The sequence below is a fragment of the Erpetoichthys calabaricus genome, chromosome 18 (genome assembly GCF_900747795.2).
Source record: "Erpetoichthys calabaricus chromosome 18, fErpCal1.3, whole genome shotgun sequence".
Taxonomy (NCBI): domain Eukaryota; kingdom Metazoa; phylum Chordata; class Cladistia; order Polypteriformes; family Polypteridae; genus Erpetoichthys; species Erpetoichthys calabaricus.
Window position 1 is genome coordinate 48,635,017 of NC_041411.2, and position 20,739 is coordinate 48,655,755.

Sequence of the window (20,739 nt, forward strand, 5' to 3'; positions counted from 1 at the left end):
TTTCCGGAGAGACACAGTACCAAAGGAGTCCAGTCTTCATCTCAGGTCACTGGATAGCGTCCATGTCTCTCAGCCATATAGCAAGACAGGAAGCACCAGGACTCTAAAGACTTGGACCTTTGTCCTTTTGCATAGATATCAGGAGTGCCACACACCCCTCTCCAGAGATCTCATGACCCCCCCCATGCTCTCCCAATCCATCTACTGACTTCATAGAAAGAGTCACCAGAGACATAAATGTCACTGCCGAGGTAAGTAAACCTCTCAACAAGGTCGACACTCTCTCCACAGACAGACACACTGCTGATGGCTGTGCCCAAGAGGTCATTAAAGGCCTGGATAATGCAAAATTTTTTAGAAATTGACCAAAACTGCACTTTTACTCACCGCTATGATCACATTTCAGTGTTTTGCCGTTAGAATGCTGTATTATATACCCCAATATTGATTGATTGAGATACAGATTGAGGAGATCATTCCTCCCCCAAACTATGCGACTCTTCAATTCCACCCGGAGGGGTAAACGTTAACATTTAACATTATACAAAGTTATTGTCTGTTTTTTCACCTGCATTATTATCTTTCTTTAATTTAATATTATTTATTGTATAAGTATGCTGCTGCTGGAGAATGTGAATTTCCCATTGGGATTAATAAAGTATCTATCTATCTATCTATCTATCTATCTATCTATCTATCTATCTATCTATCTATCTATCTATCTATCTATCTATCTATCTATCAATAATAAATAATAATAATAATTCATTACATTACTACATTGTAATGTTTTTCTTTCTTCCTTCAAAGATGGCCAAACTGCCTTACAGCAAAGCCTGACCTGCCCAGCCATCTTGAACGTACAAGACTGCAAACAAGTTGATGGACAGACTACTATCTACTACAGTAAGTGAGAAGGGTGTTTCAACTTTCAAATGGCACCACATCCCACTTTCTATGTTTCAGAAGTTGTAAGGACAGTGGCCACCAGGGGGCTCTCCAGCTCCACAAACACCCGACACACACACACACAGGCTCTGGACACAAGTCACAGTTTACAAGGGTTTATTCATGGGAAACTCTTTCCCAAGAGTTTCCCACAACAGCAATGCACAGCACAAGTACAATTCACACTCTACTTCTCTCTGTCACCTCCCTTCCTCATTCTCTTTCTCCACTCCTCCCAGCAAGCTTGCTGCTTCTTTCATGCTGCACCCACCCAGGTCTGCAGGAGGCCCGTTACTGTACTGTAGCCATCTAACGATCCGGGATGGGTAATGCCTTGTGTGGCCTCTCTAACCGCGGGGGTCTGCTGGAGCCCATCCCATCGCGCATAGGGCACAGGGCGACAGTCCATCGCTGGGCACAGTAAAAAAAAAGAGAAATGGAATTCTGTTTTTGTGTTACTTAAAAACAGTACAATTAGACTATTAGTTATTTATATGTCATTGCATTTTTTTCAGGATATTCCTGACACATTTACTGACACTTTTATACGTTTAGAAATGTATTCCAACACCTATTGAACAAAAACGTTAAAGTGCATTTTTTTGGTAGAACCGTTATTGAATTTTGCAACTACTCCTGCTGTAACATAGGCCTATGTGTGTAACTAACTCCCATGCTGCAAAATACATTCTGAAACAAAATGATCTGACTTTAATTTTTGAGGTGTGGAACATGAATATTGAGTGAAGGATGATAAAATTATATAGCCAGCTAAATCAAAGTAGCAGAAACATGGACAGAAATGAGACTCCGTTTAAAGGGTTAAGAAAATGGATGGGTGATTCGATTCAACTTCACCGCGAGGGGTTGCACCATTTGAGGAGGGGGCGCCCCTTTGTTTCTTTTCCCTAGAATTGATACCTGCCCGGGTTATACCACTTGGGCAGGGGCCGTTTCTTTCTACATTGGGACTAAATGCGCGTGCGTGTTTTTATGAGCATTTGAAATCGTGTGCAGGGCAGCTCGACCTGCCCACCGGGAATTCTCCGCCCCTGCCTACAGATCTCGTATTGTAATCTGTTGTTTGAGGGAAACACCTCACAGGTTATTCATTGTTTGCTTGGGAAAATGCAAGCGGTTTATTCTTCCAATGGACACGCGCTGCATCAAAAGACGTTTGCTTGCCTGACCTAGTGGCCCAGTGATGCTCATTTCATTTATCATACCCCATCGTCTTCTAGCCGTTTCCTGCAGATTTCTTGGCTACAGATCGCCTTTGATCAGCAGCATTCACATTCACTGACGGCTAACTCTTAGATTGCTAATCATGAGCCGCATGCTGACCATAATGTCTTTTTTATCGCGTTTAGCTTGGCCTGGCTACAGAACGAGTGGGCGAACAATGCAACAGGCACATTCTAATCACATTTTCAGCCGGGTTTGCAAATGCAGCAGAAAAAGAGAATTAATGTTCCGTAAAAGTAATTACTTTGGAGATCGTAGGAGGAAGCGCCAAGCAGATGAGCGAACGGTAGAGTGGAGGACCGCAGGGACTCGACCGTTCGCAGGAACCCGTGGGCGCCCTCTGGTGTACGCACTGGGACACCGCACTCTAGCAGAACTTTTCTGCTGAGGATCGATTATTCGTCTGTCAGTCATTTTCCATCCCGCTTAGTCCTGAACAGGGTCGCAGGGGTCTGCTGGAGCCTATTCCAGCGAGCATAGGGCTCAAAGCAGGAACAAACCCTGGACAGGACGCCAGTCCATCGCAAGGCGAATAGGCACACACACCAGGCACACACTAGGGCCAATTTAGAATCGCCAATTTTACCTAACCTGCGTGTCTTTGGACCGAGGAAGGAGATCGGATTATTATTGCCACAATTAAATGCAACTCAACGTGTTATCTACATGGAAATGCATTGGTCTATTTAATTTTGGCACGGTTTTATCGTGTCATAATTAAAAGCATATCAACGAAATGATCGTTTATTCTTCACTAAGACACGCAAATTTCGGGTTCCGCTTGTGTTGCATTTCGATTCGACACCGCGCTTCAAACGTGCCGATACAATAAGTAATTCAATGATCAATCGGCGTCAAAAGGGGTGTTGACAGTTGGGGAAAAGGGGCGGTCCACTTCTAAACGTTTCTATGTATTGGTGGCGAGCATTGGGAGTTTAGAGTGATTACCTGAAACGGTGAAACAGTTATGTAATAGGTCTCGCTGAAAAAGTTTATATTTATGTCAAGTTGTCTAAAGTTGTGTTCTTTTTCTACATTTTTTAATTAAGCCGTGTGATTAAATTTTCGAGGTGTGGGTTGTTAGCGGTTTTAACCAAATACTGGATACACGTGTTAGCGTCATCAAGCTTGATTTCTTCGTAGCTTTTTATTCGTACCTTCTTTAATAAGCGGACACTATATAGTTTTCTCTTTTTTGTCTACACGCAAGAGAATGAAATTGTCCTTTAGATTGCCATTTTCCATCCGTCCGTTCAATAACAAGGCGGATCCCCGCCTTCTTTAAAGTATTATACTCTCCTGATTGGAACGCCCCTTTCCTCGCCTTTTGACCCTGATTGGTCACTTACTGAATCGAAATGAAATAGGCATAGAGCAGCCGCTAAGCTTAGCTATGACACACGATTTATGGACGTGAATCAAAACGTAATACGCTTTTGCATTGCATTTAAAACTGACAAGAAAATTACGTCCCGTTTGGAAAAGCAATCGATCGTTTGGTTGATAAGGTTTAAAATGATGGCACAATAAAACCGTGTTAAAATTAAATAGCCCAGCTCTCATATCTTTTGCATTTCTACGTAGTTACCGTCATAGATCGCATTTAATTTTTTAATTTTAATTAATTAATCTTCCACACTTCCCAGTTACATCTCCAGTCAAAGCAAATGTGTGGGCTGAGTTACAGTCTTTCAAATCTGTAGCTGCTTCATCCTGGATATGGCGTTAATCTGCATCCAGCCCTGCAAACAAGTCCTCCAACTAGTTGGGAAAACGTCGGGGTTGATGGCAGGATTGGTTCTTCAGCCACCTTAAAACACCTCACACTGTTCTAGTGTGGAGTTGAGGTGTCACCCATTGCACGGCTGCACTCGGGTCCCAATCCAGGTGGTTTCTTGCGGTGGGTGCAGCAACGCTATAACAAGCTAAACTGAGAGCAAAGCAGACGTGTGAAATATTTATTAATCATGCAATGCACCATCTGTTGGAATAAAAAATGCAATGCATATGTCTCTGTTATATGCAATCTGGTATGGGATTCATAAAGGCATGGTTAATATTTGTGATGTACAACCTGTTGGAATAAAAAAAATGCCATGCATATGTCTCTGTCAAATGCCATCTGGAATTAGATTCATAAAGGCAGTGTTAATATTTGTGATGTGTGCAACCTGTTGGAATAAGAAATGCAATGCATATGTCTCTGTTATCTGCCATTTGGTATGGTATTCGTAGAAGCAGTGCTAATGTTTGTGACTTGGGATCTGTTGGAATGACAAATGCAGTGCCTATGTCTCATTTGGTGGGAGATTTGTAAAAGTAGTGCTAGAGTTAGTGATGCGCAATTTGTTGGAATGAAAAATGCAACACATTTTATTACTACCAATGTTTGTGATGTGCCATCTGTTGGAATGAGAGGGGCATACCAACTAGAGGGACAAACAGATACACGGACCTTTGTCTTTTTATTAAGGTGGATGCTGTCTTTGATGTTTGTTTTTGTCTTCTGCATTAGTATGGCAGTAAAAAAGGGAGAAATCTCAGGTTTTCAAATGTTCATTTTTGAAAGAAAAAAAAGATGTTTGAGATTTTTTTTGTATTTTGTTAAAGAAAGCAACATGCTAAGTTTAAGAGACCAGTTTTCAGATCAAATGTGAGGGCTTTGTAGGAGGCCCAGAATTAAACAGACAGTGCTAATGATCAATAACATCATGGGTGGCCTAGAAGGTCTTTCCCAAGCAGACAGGAGATTTAAGACGTGCCCTCTTATCTTATCTGAAAAAGCACAAGAGCAAGACTCAGGATCAGAAACACAATGGACTGTGAGAGGAGAGTGGAGCACCTGGAGGAGGAAACCCACATGGACATGGAGAGAACATGCAGTTGGCCACTGGTACAGACTGCAGCAGATGAGAGGTCTATCAAACTGACATCCCCTCGAAATCAGAAGTCCAGCACCACTATAAGCTCTGAACTTATGGAAACTGCTGGATCCGAGGTCTAGCTCTCCATAGTCCACATAGTCCATTCCTCCAAGATGGAAACAAATCCAAAAGACTTGCCTGCACACAAACATGAGAACCAGGTTGATAAACAATAGCAGTAAGTGATACGTCATAATTTGAGCATTTTGACTCAAACAGGAGGCAGTTTGTCAGAAGAAGAGCTGGAGAGCACTGCCACCATCAGTGGAGCATGCTGGAGCTACCCTGCAGGTTTGGGACTGCACTTCTACAAATGGAGTGGATGATTTGGTTAAAACGAATAGAATCTTCAGTGTTTGTCCATCACACAATACTATCATGGAGGTGTCCGATCAGTGCTAACATCCTTGTGCAGTACAAACATATGGCCGAGCTCAAAAAGAGCTATCTTCAGCCAAAAGAAGAAGGAAGCCTGCAAAATATAGAATGGCCTCCACAGAGCCTGACCTCAACATCAGTAAGGCTGTCTGGGATGTTCGGGAGAGACCGAAGGAAGCAAAGTGTGCAGGAGATCTGGGGAAAGTTTAAGAATCAAGAACATGAACTCTCTACAGAGCTCCATGGTGATGCACAGACCTGGGCGAGGGGATAAAGCCATGTGTAAAGTTGGGAGTGCTCCCAGGAGCATGGTGGCCTCAACAGCTGTGAAATGGAAGAAGGTTTGAAACCAACAAGACTCTTCCTTGAGTTGGGCGTCCAGCTATACTAACCAGACAAGAAGAGCCTTAGTCAGGGAGTTGACGAAGGACTCAATGGTTACTACAGTGCATCCGGAAAGTATTCACAGCGTATCACTTTTTCCACATTTTGTTATGTTACAGCCTTATTCCAAAAAGGATTAAATTCATTTTTTTCCTCAGAATTCTACACATAACACCCCATAATAACAATGTGAAAAAAGTTTACTTGAGGTTTTGCAAATGTATTAAAAATAAAAAAAACTGAGAAATCCCATGTACATAAGTATTCACAGCCTTTGCTCAATACTTTGTCGATGCACCTTTGGCAGCAATTACAGCCTCAAGTCTTTTTGAATATGATGCCACAAGCTTGGCACACCTATCCTTGGCCAGTTTCGCCCATTCCTCTTTGCAGCACCTCTCAAGCTCCATCAGGTTGGATGGGAAGCGTCGGTGCACAGCCATTTTAAGATCTCTCCAGAGATGTTCAATCGGATTCAAGTCTGGGCTCTGGCTGGGCCACTCAAGGACATTCACAAAGTTGTCCTGAAGCCACTCCTTTGATATCTTGGCTGTGTGCTTAGGGTCATTGTCCTGCTGAAAGATGAACCGTCGCCCCAGTCTGAGGTCAAGAGCGCTCTGGAGCAGGTTTTCATCCAGGATGTCTCTGTACATTGCTGCAGTCATCTTTCCCTTTATCCTGACTAGTCTCCCAGTCCCTTCCACTGAAAAACATCTCCACAGCATGATGCTGCCACCACCATGCTTCACTGTAGGGATGGTATTGGCCTGGTGATGAGCGGTGCCTGGTATCCTCCAAACATGACGCCTGGCATTCACACCAAAGAGTTCAATCTTTGTCTCATCAGACCAGAGAGTTTTCTTTCTCATGGTCTGAGAGTCCTTCAGGTGCCTTTTGGCAAACTCCAGGCGGGCTACCATGTGCCTTTTACTAAGGAGTGGCTTCCGTCTGGCCACTCTACCATACAGGCCTGATTGGTGGATTGCTGCAGAGATGGTTGTCCTTCTGGAAGGTTCTCCTTTCTCCACAGAGGACCTCTAGAGCTCTGACAGAGTGACCATCGGGTTCTTGGTCACCTCCCTGACTAAGGCCCTTCTCCCCCGATCGCTCAGTTTAGATGGCCGGCCAGCTCTAGGAAGAGTCATGGTGGTTTCGAACTTCTTCCACTTATGGATGATGGAGGCCACTGTGCTCATTGGGACCTTCAAAGCAGCAGAAATGTTTCTGTAACCTTCCCCAGATTTGTGCCTCGAGACAATCCTGTCTCAGAGGTCTACAGACAATTCCTTTGACTTCATGCTTGGTTTGTGCTCTGACATGAACTGTCAACTGTGGGACCTTATATAGACAGGTGTGTGCCTTTCCAAATCATGTCCAGTCAACTGAATTTACCACAGGTGGACTCCAATTAAGCAGCAGAAACATCTCAAGGATGATCAGGGGAAACAGGATGCACCTGAGCTCAATTTTGAGCTTCATGGCAAAGGCTGTGAATACTTATCTACATGTGCTTTCTCAATTTTTTTATTTTTAATAAATTTGCAAAAATCTCAAGTAAACTTTTTTTCACATTGTCATTATGGGGTGTTGTATGTAGAATTCTGAGGAAAAAAATGAATTTAATCCATTTTGGAATAAGGCTGTAACATAATAAAATGTGGAAAAAGTGATGCGCTGTGAATACTTTCCAGATGCACTGTATAACAGAGCTTTAGAAGTCCCCTGCTGAGGTTGGAGAACCTGTCGGAAGCACAATCATCTTAGCAGCATGAACTTTGATGACATGAGAAAAAAAGGTTCTCTGGTCTGATGGGACTAAAAATGACCTCTTTGGTAAGAACTCCAAACAGTATGTCTGTCGAAGGCCAGAGTGTTTCTGAGCAACAGGGACAGGGAGACTGGTCAGAATTGAGATAAGGATGAATGCAACCAAATGTAGACAAGTCCTTGAAGAAAACCTGCTCCAGAGTGCATATGACCTCAGACTAGGGCGGCAATGACCCAAAGCATACAGCCATGACAATGCTGGAGTCAATTCTGTGACTGCCCTTGAGTGGTGTAGCCAAAGCCCAGACTAAAACCACATAGAACGTCTGTGGAGAGACCTCTGGAGCTCTGCCACTGAGGAGGTGTGCTGAACGTCCAATCGAATTGCATGTTTATGTCACATGGTTTACACAGCGAGAACTCATTGCCCTTATTACAAGAGACACCCATCCAATAGTCATCATTACCCTCCTGCAGCCCTAATCTTAACCATAGTGTAAGGATGTTTTATGAGAACGACCTGCGATGATAACCCATCTGATCTAATGGCGCTTGAGAGGATGTGCCAGCCAGAATGAAGCAAACTGCCAAATCCAGGCGTGCAAAGCTTGTAGAAACTTCCTAAGAAGATTAAGAGCATTGCTGGTAAAAGATCTTCTACAAAAGACCAAATTGAGGGTCTGAAAACATATATGAATGCGACTTTTGTTGATGTTTAAAAAAATGCAAACCTTTCCGAAAACCTGTCTTCACTTTATCATTATGGGCTATTCAGTGTAGACTGGACGAGCAAAAATAGCAAATGTACCCCTGTAACTCATGTAAATTTAAAGCTACAGCACAATAAAGTGTGTAGAAAGTGAAGGGGTCTCAATACTTTCTGGATCCCCTGTTATTACAGTACAGTATATATATTTTATATATGTATGTGTGTATATACTGTATATATATATTGTGGCTTATGGCCAGCCAATACCCCCACACCACCAGATGGAGCCTTCCCATCAACATGGAGGTGCCCCGAGTTCCAGCAGGGCATTGTGGACCTTGGAGTTTTTCTTCACAGCCCTGCTGGATACCGTGGGGGCTGCCAGGGGACGCTGCAGGGAGGTCCAGGTACTTGTACTTTCTGTATAGCCCGGAAGTATTTCCAAGTCACAGGAACGAAAGAAATTATATACTTCCGGGCTGAAGAAAAGGAGAAGTTTTTACCTGACCTGAAAGTGATAGAAAGTCACATGGACTGAGGGACAGAAACACTTCCGGGTCAAGGACTATAAAGGATTCTGGAAAACCCCAGCGAATCGAGCTGAGTTGGGAGGAAGGGTGACTGAGCTGCTGGAGTCGGGTGGAAGTGGACAAGAGTCTTGGAGCAGAAGAGTGGAGGCGGCAAAGAGAGGCACTGAGGAAAGAGGCCTGGACTTTGGGGTGATTGGTGCTGCGGCACTGGGTTGTGTGCTTCATATTCTGTGTAAATATTGTAAAATAAACATGTGTTGGGTGACGTGACGATGTCCATCTGTCTGTGTCCGGGCTGCTTCCTACAATATATATATCTACATACGTATGTATAATATATATGTGTGTATAAATATATATATGTGTGTATATTTTATATATATATATATATATATATATATATATATATATATATATATATATATATACATACACATAAATATATTAATATATATATACCCTGACTCTACCTTTCACTTCAGGGCTGGGCAGATACACACACTTCCACATGTAGACGTTTTTATGTAAGATATACAGTTTGTGTGTGTGTGTATGTATACAGTGTGTGTATGTATATATATATATATATATATATATATATATATATATATATATATATATATATATATACAGTGTATCCGGAATGTATTCACAGCGCATCACTTTTTCCACATTTTGTTATGTTACAGCCTTATTCCAAAATGGATTAAACTCATTTCTTTCCTCAGAATTCTACACAGAACACCCCATAATGACAACGTGAAAAAAGTTTACTTGAGATTTTTGCAAATTTATTAAAAATAAAAAAACTGAGAAAGCACATGTACATAAGTATTCACAGCCTTTGTCATGAAGCTCAAAATTGAGCTCAGGTGCATCCTGTTTCCCCTGATCATCCTTGAGATGTTTCTGCAGCTTAATTGGAGTCCACCTGTGGTAAATTCAGTTGACTGGACATGATTTGGAAAGGCACACACCTGTCTATATAAGGTCCCACAGTTGACAGTTCATGTCAGAGCACAAACCAAGCATGAAGTCAAAGGAATTGTCTGTAGACCTCAGAGACAGGATCGTCTCGAGGCACAAATCTGGGGAAGGTTACAGAAAAATTTCTGCTGCTTTGAAGGTCCCAATGAGCACAGTGGCCTCCATCATCCATAAGTGGAAGAAGTTCGAAACCACCAGGACTCTTCCTAGAGCTGGCCGGCCATCTAAACTGAGCGATTGGGGGAGAAGGGCCTTAGTCAGGGAGGTGACCAAGAACCCAATGGTCACTTTGTCAGAGCTCCAGAGGTCCTCTGTGGATAGAGGAGAACCTTCCAGAAGGACAACCATCTCTGCAGCAATCCACCAATCAGGCCTGTATGGTAGAGTGGCCAGACGGAAGCCACTCCTTAGTAAAAGGCACATGGCAGCCCACCTGGAGTTTGCCAAAAGGCACCTGAAGGACTCTCAGACCATGAGAAAGAAAATTCTCTGGTCTGATGAGACAAAGATTGAACTCTTTGGTGTGAATGCCAGGCGTCACGTTTGGAGAAAACCAGGCATCACTCATCACCAGGCCAGTACCATCCCTACAGTGAAGCATGGTGGTGGCAGCATCATGCTGTGGGGATGTTTTTCAGCGGCAGGAACTGGGAGACTAGTCAGGATAAAGAGAAAGATGACTGCAGCAATGTACAGAGACATCCTGGATGAAAACCTGCTCCAGAGCGCTCTTGACCTCAGACTGGGGCGACGGTTCATCTTTCAGCAGGACAATGACCCTAAGCACACAGCCAAGATATCAAAGCAGTGGCTTCAGGACAACTCTGTGAATGTCCTTGAGTGGCCCAGCCAGAGCCCAGACTTGAATCCGATTGAACCTCTCTGGAGAGATCTGAAAATGGCTGTGCACCGACGCTTCCCATCCAACCTGATGGAGCTTGAGAGGCGCTGCAAAGAGGAATGGGCGAAACTGGCCAAGGATAGGTGTGCCAAGCTTGTGGCATCATATTCAAGAAGACTTGAGGCTGTAATTGCTGCCAAAGGTGCATCGACAAAGTATTGAGCAAAGGCGGTGAATACTTATGTACATGGGATTTCTCAGTTTTTTTTATTTTTAATAAATTTGCAAAAACCTCAAGTAAATTTTTTTCACGTTGTCATTATGGGGTGTTGTGTGTAGAATTGTGAGGAAAAAAATTAATTTAATCCATTTTGGAATAAGGCTGTAACATAACAAAATGTGGAAAAAGTGATGCGCTGTGAATACTTTCCAGATGCACTGTATATAACATATTATACATAAAATATACCGACTTGGATGTTACTTTGATTACACCATTGGTGACGACGTAGCCCACCTTGGGGTGAGCATTATGAAGAGTCATCTCATCAAGATGAAAGGCCAATCCCACACTGCCTCACTGCAAAAAAAAAAAAAAAAAAAAAAAAAACACAAAACGGCACAGTGCTGCCGATTTCCATACGTGTAGGTCTGTGGGCCGAGTGCTTCCCATGTTTCTCATCCACCAAACAGGGTCTCTGATTTGAACTCCATGCATCCATTGTGAAGTGGGAGGCCTACTGAGACTCGCAAATGGCTGCCCCTTTGATCTGTCACTACGGCAGTTACAGCACCGCAGCTCAGTGCCCTTTTATGTGACAGGATTGATCAAATCTTTCTCATGAATAATTCAGTGCTTCACAGCTTCGTGCGCATGGTGGAAAGTGAGAATGGCTGGAAATGGAGGCTATGGTCAGAGGCCACCCTGCTCTCTCACACACACACATTCTGCAGTTGGCTTCCATCATAGATATTTATTCAGTGTGTGAGATGGGCACTGCCAGGACAAGTGGGGCACATCCTGAATCACCTTATAATGAACCTTGCTCACTGTGTGAGATGCTACCTATCTACTATTAAATAAAACACCACTGTGTGTGTGTGTGTGTGTGTCCGGTCCCTCTGAGAAATCTGATTGGTCAGTTTCAGCTTAGGAGGAAGTGCCAGGCAAAAGAGGTTGAGACACGTGAGGAGGAGTAAAGGTGTAGGAGGCACACTGAGAGTCACCTTCAAACATGGAAAGTATTTGCAAGAAGACCAATGACGTTTTCACAGCAGGTTTCGGGAGCCCACCTAACATTGGTGGTAGCCAAAAAGCAGACAGTAGATGAGCAAGTCACCTCAAAGTGACAGAGTGTGAGAAGCAGGCTTTATGGGAACACAATCGAGGGAGGAAGCCCCAAGCAAGAGAAGCCAAGAAACATGAGGACAAATAGAATAAAGATGCCAAGGGTACACATACGACAAGAAAGTTTGACACACACGGAGAGGGTGTAGGGGGAACACTGAGAGTCACCTTCATTGACAGGAAGTATTTACAAGAATATGAGTGATGTTTCTACAGTGGGTAATAGGGGTCTGTCTACCTTTGGTAGTAGATGAGTAAGGTGCCTCAAAATGACAGAGTCTGGGAATGCAATCGAGAAAAGAAGAGCAAGGCAAGAGAGGAGACCGAGGAAAGGTGTAGGGGAAACACAACTTACTGAGCGCCATTGGGTCAGGAAATACTAATGACGCAAAGACAGGAAGCCTTCATCAGAATTAGAGATGATTTCACAGTGGGGGTCGATTTACCATGGGTGGTAGTCAAACAGCAAGGAGGTGAACAACAGGCACCTCAAAATGACAGTCTAAGAAGAGGGCTGCAAGAGGGGAAACGCTGGTCAACAGAGTGTGAGACACATGAGGACACCAAGAAGAGGTGTAGGAGGAATGCGGAGGGTAGTTGAGACTCGTTAGGATGAGTTAGGGTATAGGGGGAACATTGAGAGATACCTCTAAAGACAGGAAGTGTTTGCAAGAACATCTATGATTTCATAGCGGGTAATGAGGGGCCTGGTCTAGCACTGAACCCACTCACATTTGCCAGCCAAAAAACAAACAGGAGGTGAGCAAAAATACCTTGAAATGACACAGTCTGAGGAGCAGGCTTTACAGGAGAGGAAGAGCTGGACACGAGAGTTTGAGGCACACGAGGATATTGAGGAAAGGTGTAGGAGGAATGCAACTTACTGAGTGACACTGGGTCAATAAAGACTAACGATGCACAACCTGAGTCGCCTTCAAAGATGGGAAGTATGGTTCACAGTGGGTAATAGGAGCCCACCACCCATTGGTGGTAGACAGGAGGTGAGCAAGGCTCCTCAAGATGATAAATAGAGGAACACAGTCAAGAGAGGAAGTGCTGGGCAAGACAGGCTCAGGAGCATCAGGCTGCCAAGAAAATGTGCAGGAGGAATAATAAGGGAAACGAACGTCGAGACACGCGAGGAACACTGAGAAGATGCATAAGAGGAACACCGAGGTTACGCATACGCTGAGAAATGCAAGGACACTGAGAAGAAGTGTAAGAGAGACTCTGAAGATACACAAATGGCAAGAGAGGCTGAGATACGCGAGGAGGAGTCAAGGAGGAGGAGGAGACACACTGAGAGTCGCCCTCCAAGATGGGAAGTACTGACAAGAAGACAAATTATGTTTTCACAGCAAGGTAATGGGGGGGTCCCTCTACCATGGGTGGAAGTGAAAAAGTGAGCAGGAGGCAAGGCTCACTTTTTGAGAGAATATGTCTTTATAGGCAAGAGAGGTTGAGAAACGCAAGAATACAAAGAGAAGGCGCAGGAGGAACGCTGAGGGTATGCATAGGGCGAGAGCTGTCAGCCATGTTTCAATTGGTGCTGCCGCCCGCATCACTGAGCTTCAGTCGCGTTTGGACAGCGGCATTGGAGAGAACGAGCAGACGAGCGTGAAGTATGGCAGTGTGGGCTGTGTGTTACAGCAAGTGCCTGAAATGCGCCAGCCATCCCGTGTTTGTGTCGTCACTTCACTGGTGAACACCGGCTGAGCCTGCACGTTCCTCTCCACACACATTGGCACTCCTGCCCACTCACAGCTGCCAGCCCAGACACCTCGGAGGAGGCCAAGCAGTGTGTAGAGGTGGTCTGTTAAATCCCTCGACTTTCCTGGCTCTATTTAGGGCAAAGTGAAAATGAAAGATGTGTTCACAGCAAACGGCGGTGGGAAGGGGGTGAGGGAGAAGGAAATGAGCAGAGAAGGGATCTGCTATTCAGTTCCTCACAGTGTTCCTGTGGTAGGACAACTTTGGAGAGGTTCACAAAGTGGACAGCAATCCCATAAAATTGAAAACCCAAAGCTTGCTCTGTCCTGCTCAGTAATGTCAATAGCATAACAGGGGGTAGTAGACCCACCCCGAGGCCACCAATGACATCACCATCTTACAAATATCCTAAATGCCTTGCCCTCGTCATCGCCACGGTGGGTTTTTGATGCCTTTTGGTAGGACCAGCCTGCAGCCAGTCTCTCTTTACGTTTTGAAAATTCAACACCCAAGTAACACAGCCGTAGGGGGTCAAGTGTCCAGACTGACGGATCTTCAGCCTGCCAAGCAAGACAAGTAGTAGTTTCAGATCCTGGCAACAGCTGAGTATCTGACATCTCTCTTTGCTTTGAGGTGGAGTAGCGGGTAGCACAGTGGCCTCCTGGGTTTGTGTGAATCCCACACTCGGACATTGTCTACTGGTGTGGACTTTGCATCTTCTTCTCCAGGTCATTGTGGGTGTTGCAAATGTGGTTGTCCACACCCTGGCTGAGTTGGGGGACTTGTGAATAGACTGGCACCCCATTCAGGACAGGCTGGCAAAGCCTGAATTGGCTCAAGTGGGTTTGAGAACGTTACAGTTCATCCAGAAAGACACAAAGACACCAGACAGTGCTGCCCTCTGGTGGCCACTGATGTCAAATGGAGCTCCTTCCTCAATTATTTATGGTAATATGAATTGAACAAATTGTTTCTTTTTCCTAAACAAGCAGCCACGCTTTATTGTTTCTGATCAAACCAATTGCTTCTTTATGGTTGATTTTGAGGAACTTGCCTTTTAAGATTCAGAAACTTTGTTTCCATCAGCGAAACAATAACAGATGCAACCATCTTAGTTGATTCCATCATTTTGTCCTGTGTGGCCGGTGCACATGTAATTCCATATTTGTGAAGATCTGCTTTGGACCATGAAACATGTTGATGGTGCTCCCAAGAAAAAAAGGAACAGCAACAGTTTTGGAAATATCTGATTGGACAGAAGGAGAACACTTCAATGCCATGGGTTTCATTAATGGCTTCTAGTTAAGAAATTGCTTGCAGCAAAAATGGTGGCCCTTCAGGACCCCTGAGTTAGTTAGATGGTCTTGCTTTACATCTCATTATTGTTGGGCTGTTGGAATGACCCTGCTCAGGGTTAAGTGGGCTTAGAAAGATGATCAGATATGGCATGAAGTCGTAAAGGTCAAGTTGCTGAAAAGGAACCCAAATGAGGCAGCTTCTGCTAGCAGGTGCTTGAAATGAGGACCTCCAGCCACAGTGGCCATCCAGAGACTCTGTTGGACACCTTGGCCCTCAGTAAGGAGCCTTTTCCTCCAGTCGGTCATCAGAGTCCTGAGAAATTCTTACTGGCATGGCTGACCACAATGACCAAGAACGTCATTCACCATGGTAGGTCCTCGAATGTCCATGTGTGCCGACTGCGGCAAGTCCAGAACGAGATGTGCTGCTGGTGGAGCTCACATACTCTTCCTCTTTTCTCTCCAAGGTCACAGTGGTAAGCGGTGCTACTGCACAAGTCCACGAGGCAGTAAATGACTACCTCTGCGGATTCTTGTCCTCCTCATCACCTAAGATGTCTCTGCTAGGCTAATAATACTCTTGGCAGACAAATGCAAGCTTTAAATTGCTTGGAGTCCCCATCATTGAAGGAACAACACATCTTGCCCACCATTGAGAAAGGCTCACCAACTCCTTAAGATGCTTCTCACTGTGGTGTTACCATAATGTCAAATTTAGAGTGGAAAATGAGTAGCTACCTTCTGTTCAGGATGCATACGACAAAAAACGATGTGCATTATTACTGAGCACACACACGCACGTCTCACTCCTTCATGCTGATGGATGATTTTAGACCATCAGTACTCACACTAATGGATTCCATTACTGGCCTGTCATAAAGCAGCCGCCATTACTGGCCTGTCATAAAGCAGCCGCCATTATTGGCCTGTCATAAAGCAGCCGCCGATACAGACAATTGCTTTGGCTTTCTTTAAAATGTTGGATTAATGTTACTGAGGAACAAAAACACGGGGGGACTGGTCCCATCCTCTGAGAATCAAAATTATTGGAGGTTCCTAGTCCCTTAGTGCCCATTACTGAGATTGTGAGGAAGAGTGTAGAAAGCGCCTCACAGACTGGGCGGGGCTACACATTTGATTGGCATGGAGGCTCAGAGAAAGTGGGCGGAGACTTTCTTAGGAAACAAATACATGGGAAAACCACTGGTGTTAGTACTAGACTATGGTGTATCATCTCAGTAGAGTCCAGGTGCGGACCCCCACAGCTCTGCTCCGTTGATGAGCCAATCAAATTGCTCACATTCAAATACGCTTAGCTTCCTTTGTTTTGCACATCAAGCCTTGCAATGCGTCTCACAGCATTATCTGCGTCTTTCTGAACACGGCCATTTCAGGGCACACGATTATGGTCTGGTTAAGGTGGGGGCTGTGGTGGATGGTGACAATGACTATCAAGTAAACATCTCTTGTGGCATAGCCAGACTTCTCAGGAGTTTTTAATGTATAAATAACGCAGCATAAAACATGCAATTCGATCAGATGTTCAGCACCGCTGCTTAATTGCAAAGCTCCAGAACAGCCCGTCACCTCCGTGAGAATTTAGCACAGAATGACGAGTGGTGATATGGAGGGTATTCAGCTTCAGCATAAGACAGCAACGTCCTGTTTACAGTTTTTTGTTTTCTTTTGTTAAATGTACTTAAAAGGCACTATATAAATAAAACATAAGGCTTCAGTGGCTGATTGGGAACTGCACAGGACTCTTAGTTCAATCAAGATGGCTTTTGGGGTCTTTTAGGGTCTATAAACACATTTAAAATGATTTTCCCACACACCACACTGAGTTTCTCACATGGAAACTTTTTAGCAAAGTCAGACTGGCTAAGCTGCCTGGTTGGTGAATCTTTTAACACTTTTCATTAAAAAAAACTGACCTCTATGAAACATTTACAATTTGAAAACTTCTCTACTGTACGCTGAAAGGGAAATAAAACAGACACAAAAAATGAAGCTTTATGAAGGTTGTCGCCGCTGAAATGTTGCATTTCTTGAGCATGTCTGTAAAACCTCAACTGCCCCTTGGGACAAATAAAAGTGCAGTGGGTATAGAGAAGAACCCTCTCCTCTTCAAAATAATACTATTTATATAGCGCCTTTTCCGTACTCTCATTCACATTGTGTTGCTTTGCAGCCCGAAATGAAGAAACACACACACACACAAACATACTTCTCCAGTGGTACTGACTCAACTCAAGTTAAAGAAATAATAGCAAGAGCAGAAAAAAAACAATCACTGAGATGATTAAAAAAATAAAAACAAACCATACGAGGACTTTGTGGACACCCCTTTTGCCTTAATTCCAGACGCGAGTCTTTTGGAATACTTCTCTACCAACTAACCGCTTGTCTTGACAGGTCAGTCCAATTGGGTGGTGACTGTTGGTGGACTCCAAACTTCAAGTCGTTCCACAGATTTTCAATCGTGTTTATGTCTTGGCTCTGACGAGGCCACGCAAGGACTTGCACCTTTTTTTCCTTCAGCCACTGTATGGTCAACTTTGCTGTGTGCTTCAGGTCATTGTCATATTGGAAGGTGAACCTTCTTCCCATCAACTTTCTGGCAGTCAACATTTGACCGTACTTTGCAGCATCCATTTTTTCTTTCTACCCTGTCAAGGTTCCCAAGCCCTGCTGCAGAGTTGCCCGTACAATAGGATGCTGCCACCTCCATGCTTTACTGTAGGTCTGGTGTGTTTTGGATGGTGAGCTGCATTGGCTTCCCACCAGATATACCATTATAATATATAATAGTTTGATTCTGGTCTCATCTGACCATAACCCCTTTTTCCATTTGGCCTCACGATCTTCAAGGTACGTTTTGATAAAACTCAATATAGACTTGACGTGGCCTTATTTTCTTGCATCCCTCCTATACAAGCAACATTTGTGTAGCATCTGTGATACGATTGTCACAGGCACACAATGCCCACTCTTTGCCAAGCATTCCTGTACCTGTTTGAGATGCTATGGACCTCTTCGTAGGCTCGCTGACCAGTTTCCTCCTCGCACTTTCATCCATCCAATTTGGAGGGATGGCCTGATCGGTGAAGGGTCCTAGCAGTACCAAACACTTTCCACTTCTTGATTATGGACTTTACTGGGTGCTCCTAGGGGCTGACAAAGCCTTTCAAATAATTTTGTCTCCATCTCCTGACGTGGCTGTCCACAACTTTAGCCTTGAGATCGGAGTGGCAAGGCACTGCCAGAAGAGTTGACTGTTTCCTTTCAGTTGCACTGCCAAGCACTGGAATGCTGCAGAAAGAACAGATCACAGGGCAGTGGGGAAGGGGATTAGTTACACCTCATTGAGTGTACGTGGACTTCTGTAGGACAGAGTGATCCTTTACTCATCTCACCGATTCCTTTTTTTCTATTATAAATTTAATTTGGCTCTTTTAAGTTGCATGGAGGAACTACAGCTGTAGAAAAATGTGTGTGTCTTCACTTCAGGATGCAAAGCAACAACATGAATATTTCAAAAGGGCAGGGGGGTTCTTTTGTATACACACTGTACACCCCACATCCTTATCTTCCGGCTTACTCGCCCAACTCGCAACCACTTTTTATTAACAGTATCACCCTGCTGCTGAAAATAAATTGGCGGAAAGACAAAATTTAAGTCTTCTCAGCCACTACTGAGAACTTTGTCATATTTTGATGGAGAGAAGAGATGATAAAGTTTCTGACATGACAGGTTTCAATGGGGTGGTATTGCTAAATTGTGAATTTCCCATTGAGATTAATAAAGTATCTATCTATCTAAACCACCAAAATGCCCATTTACTTGCATTGCATAACCCAGCGTCTCTCATCCTTTTTGATATCGTGACCCACTCTTCCACATAACTTAAGTTGGAAGGCCACCTTGGTAAACTAAAGACAATCAGCACAGCATGGCAGACACTTTACCCCTTGCTAAACTGAGTGTGTCGCAGCTGGAAACAAATACTGTACATTATTATATGACAATGCCAATCACTTAATTGACTCACCACCATCATGAAGAGTTAAATAGGTCACCCTGCAGTGGCTAAGAAACACTGGCATGGTCCAACTGTCCGACATCCAGTCCTATGCTAGGGGCATCTGAACTACATGGGTTTTATAAAATATTGTTAAATAATGTACTTCTGGAAAATACTCTCCTGAACTCATGTGGAGCACATTCCAACAAGTGTCTGAATTAAAGTGACAATTGCTGTCTCCTTCTTGACTGGTTCTTCTCTAGTTCTGTGTTGTTAGTGTCCTTGTCACTACTGGTGGCATGAGGAGGTATCTGCAGCCCATTCAGGTTGCACAGGTAGTCCAGCTCCTCCAGGATGGCACATCCATATGTGACATCGCAAGAAGGTTTGCTGTGTTTTGCTGGGTTTGCTCAATTCAATGTTAAGACTCCTCAAATATTCTAAGGTAAATGATCATACTATGCTTGCTGTACACTCACGTGTTAAGTTAAACTTAAAAGTTTAGAATGCTATCAAGATACTAAAGCCAAAAGGTCCACAACAAATAAATGGGACACACAGATCAGATCTGAAACCTTTTAACATTAGCAAAGCTCCTTAATAAATGGGAGAGTGAGCAAATAATTCAAATAAATAAAATTACACAGATGTTTATTGGCCTCCAATTTGAAATATTGGTTGGAACTACGAAAATGGACCTGTCGAAAATGTCCTTCCCCGATTGGGTTTAAAGCCCTTTTAAAGAATGGCCGTTTGTCTGATTGTTCACATCAGTCACCAGACTGGCGGGTGGCACAGCCTTGTGGTGCCAGGACAGAGTACTGAAAAGGTTTTGTCCTTCTGTTCAGTATTCAGATGAGCACAGGAGGACATCACAGCCCTTTGTTTTATGGAATAGATGGGAAGTGCGTGTTTCTCTGTGGAAAATTACACACAAATGTCTTAGTGTGGGAGTTCCTAAGGGGAAGATTCATTTAAAACAATGCTACCTGAGATGGCTGACCCGAAAGTTGACCTGTTATTCTATTCAATAACAAAAAAAAAAAAAGTTGCACTTTACTGGTTAAAATGCACAGGAGTGATTCATACTTAAATGCATTTAGTCTGCCCACGAAGTACATCAATTATTCTTAAGTTTCTCACAAAACGCTAACTGGAAATTTGCATGCCTGTGAACTTGCTACAGCAAGAGCATGGAAAAAAAAAAAAATAAACCAAGTAAGATGATATAATTATTATTGTCAATTACATGTATATGGTGCTCTTCTAACCTACTCAACAAACTTTAGACACGGGAGCAACTTCAACTACCACCAGTGTGTACCATCAACCTGGATGACGTGACAGCAGCCATTCTTGTGCCAGTACACTCATATTGCACTAGCTATCAGGTGATAAAGGGCTGAGAGAGAGAGAGAGAGAGAGAGAGAGACAATTTAGTAGTGACACACCCTACTGTTTTTGAAACATGCTCAAGGATCTTTAATGGCCAGAGAGAGTCAGAATCTCGGTAATAAGTCTCAACCAAAGGGAATTTACACACAGACCACAGGGGTAAGCGCATCCTGATGGCCCCACCAACACCTCACAATCATCATCTCCAAAAACACCAATAGATGAATGCAGCATTAGGTCTGCAATTTAT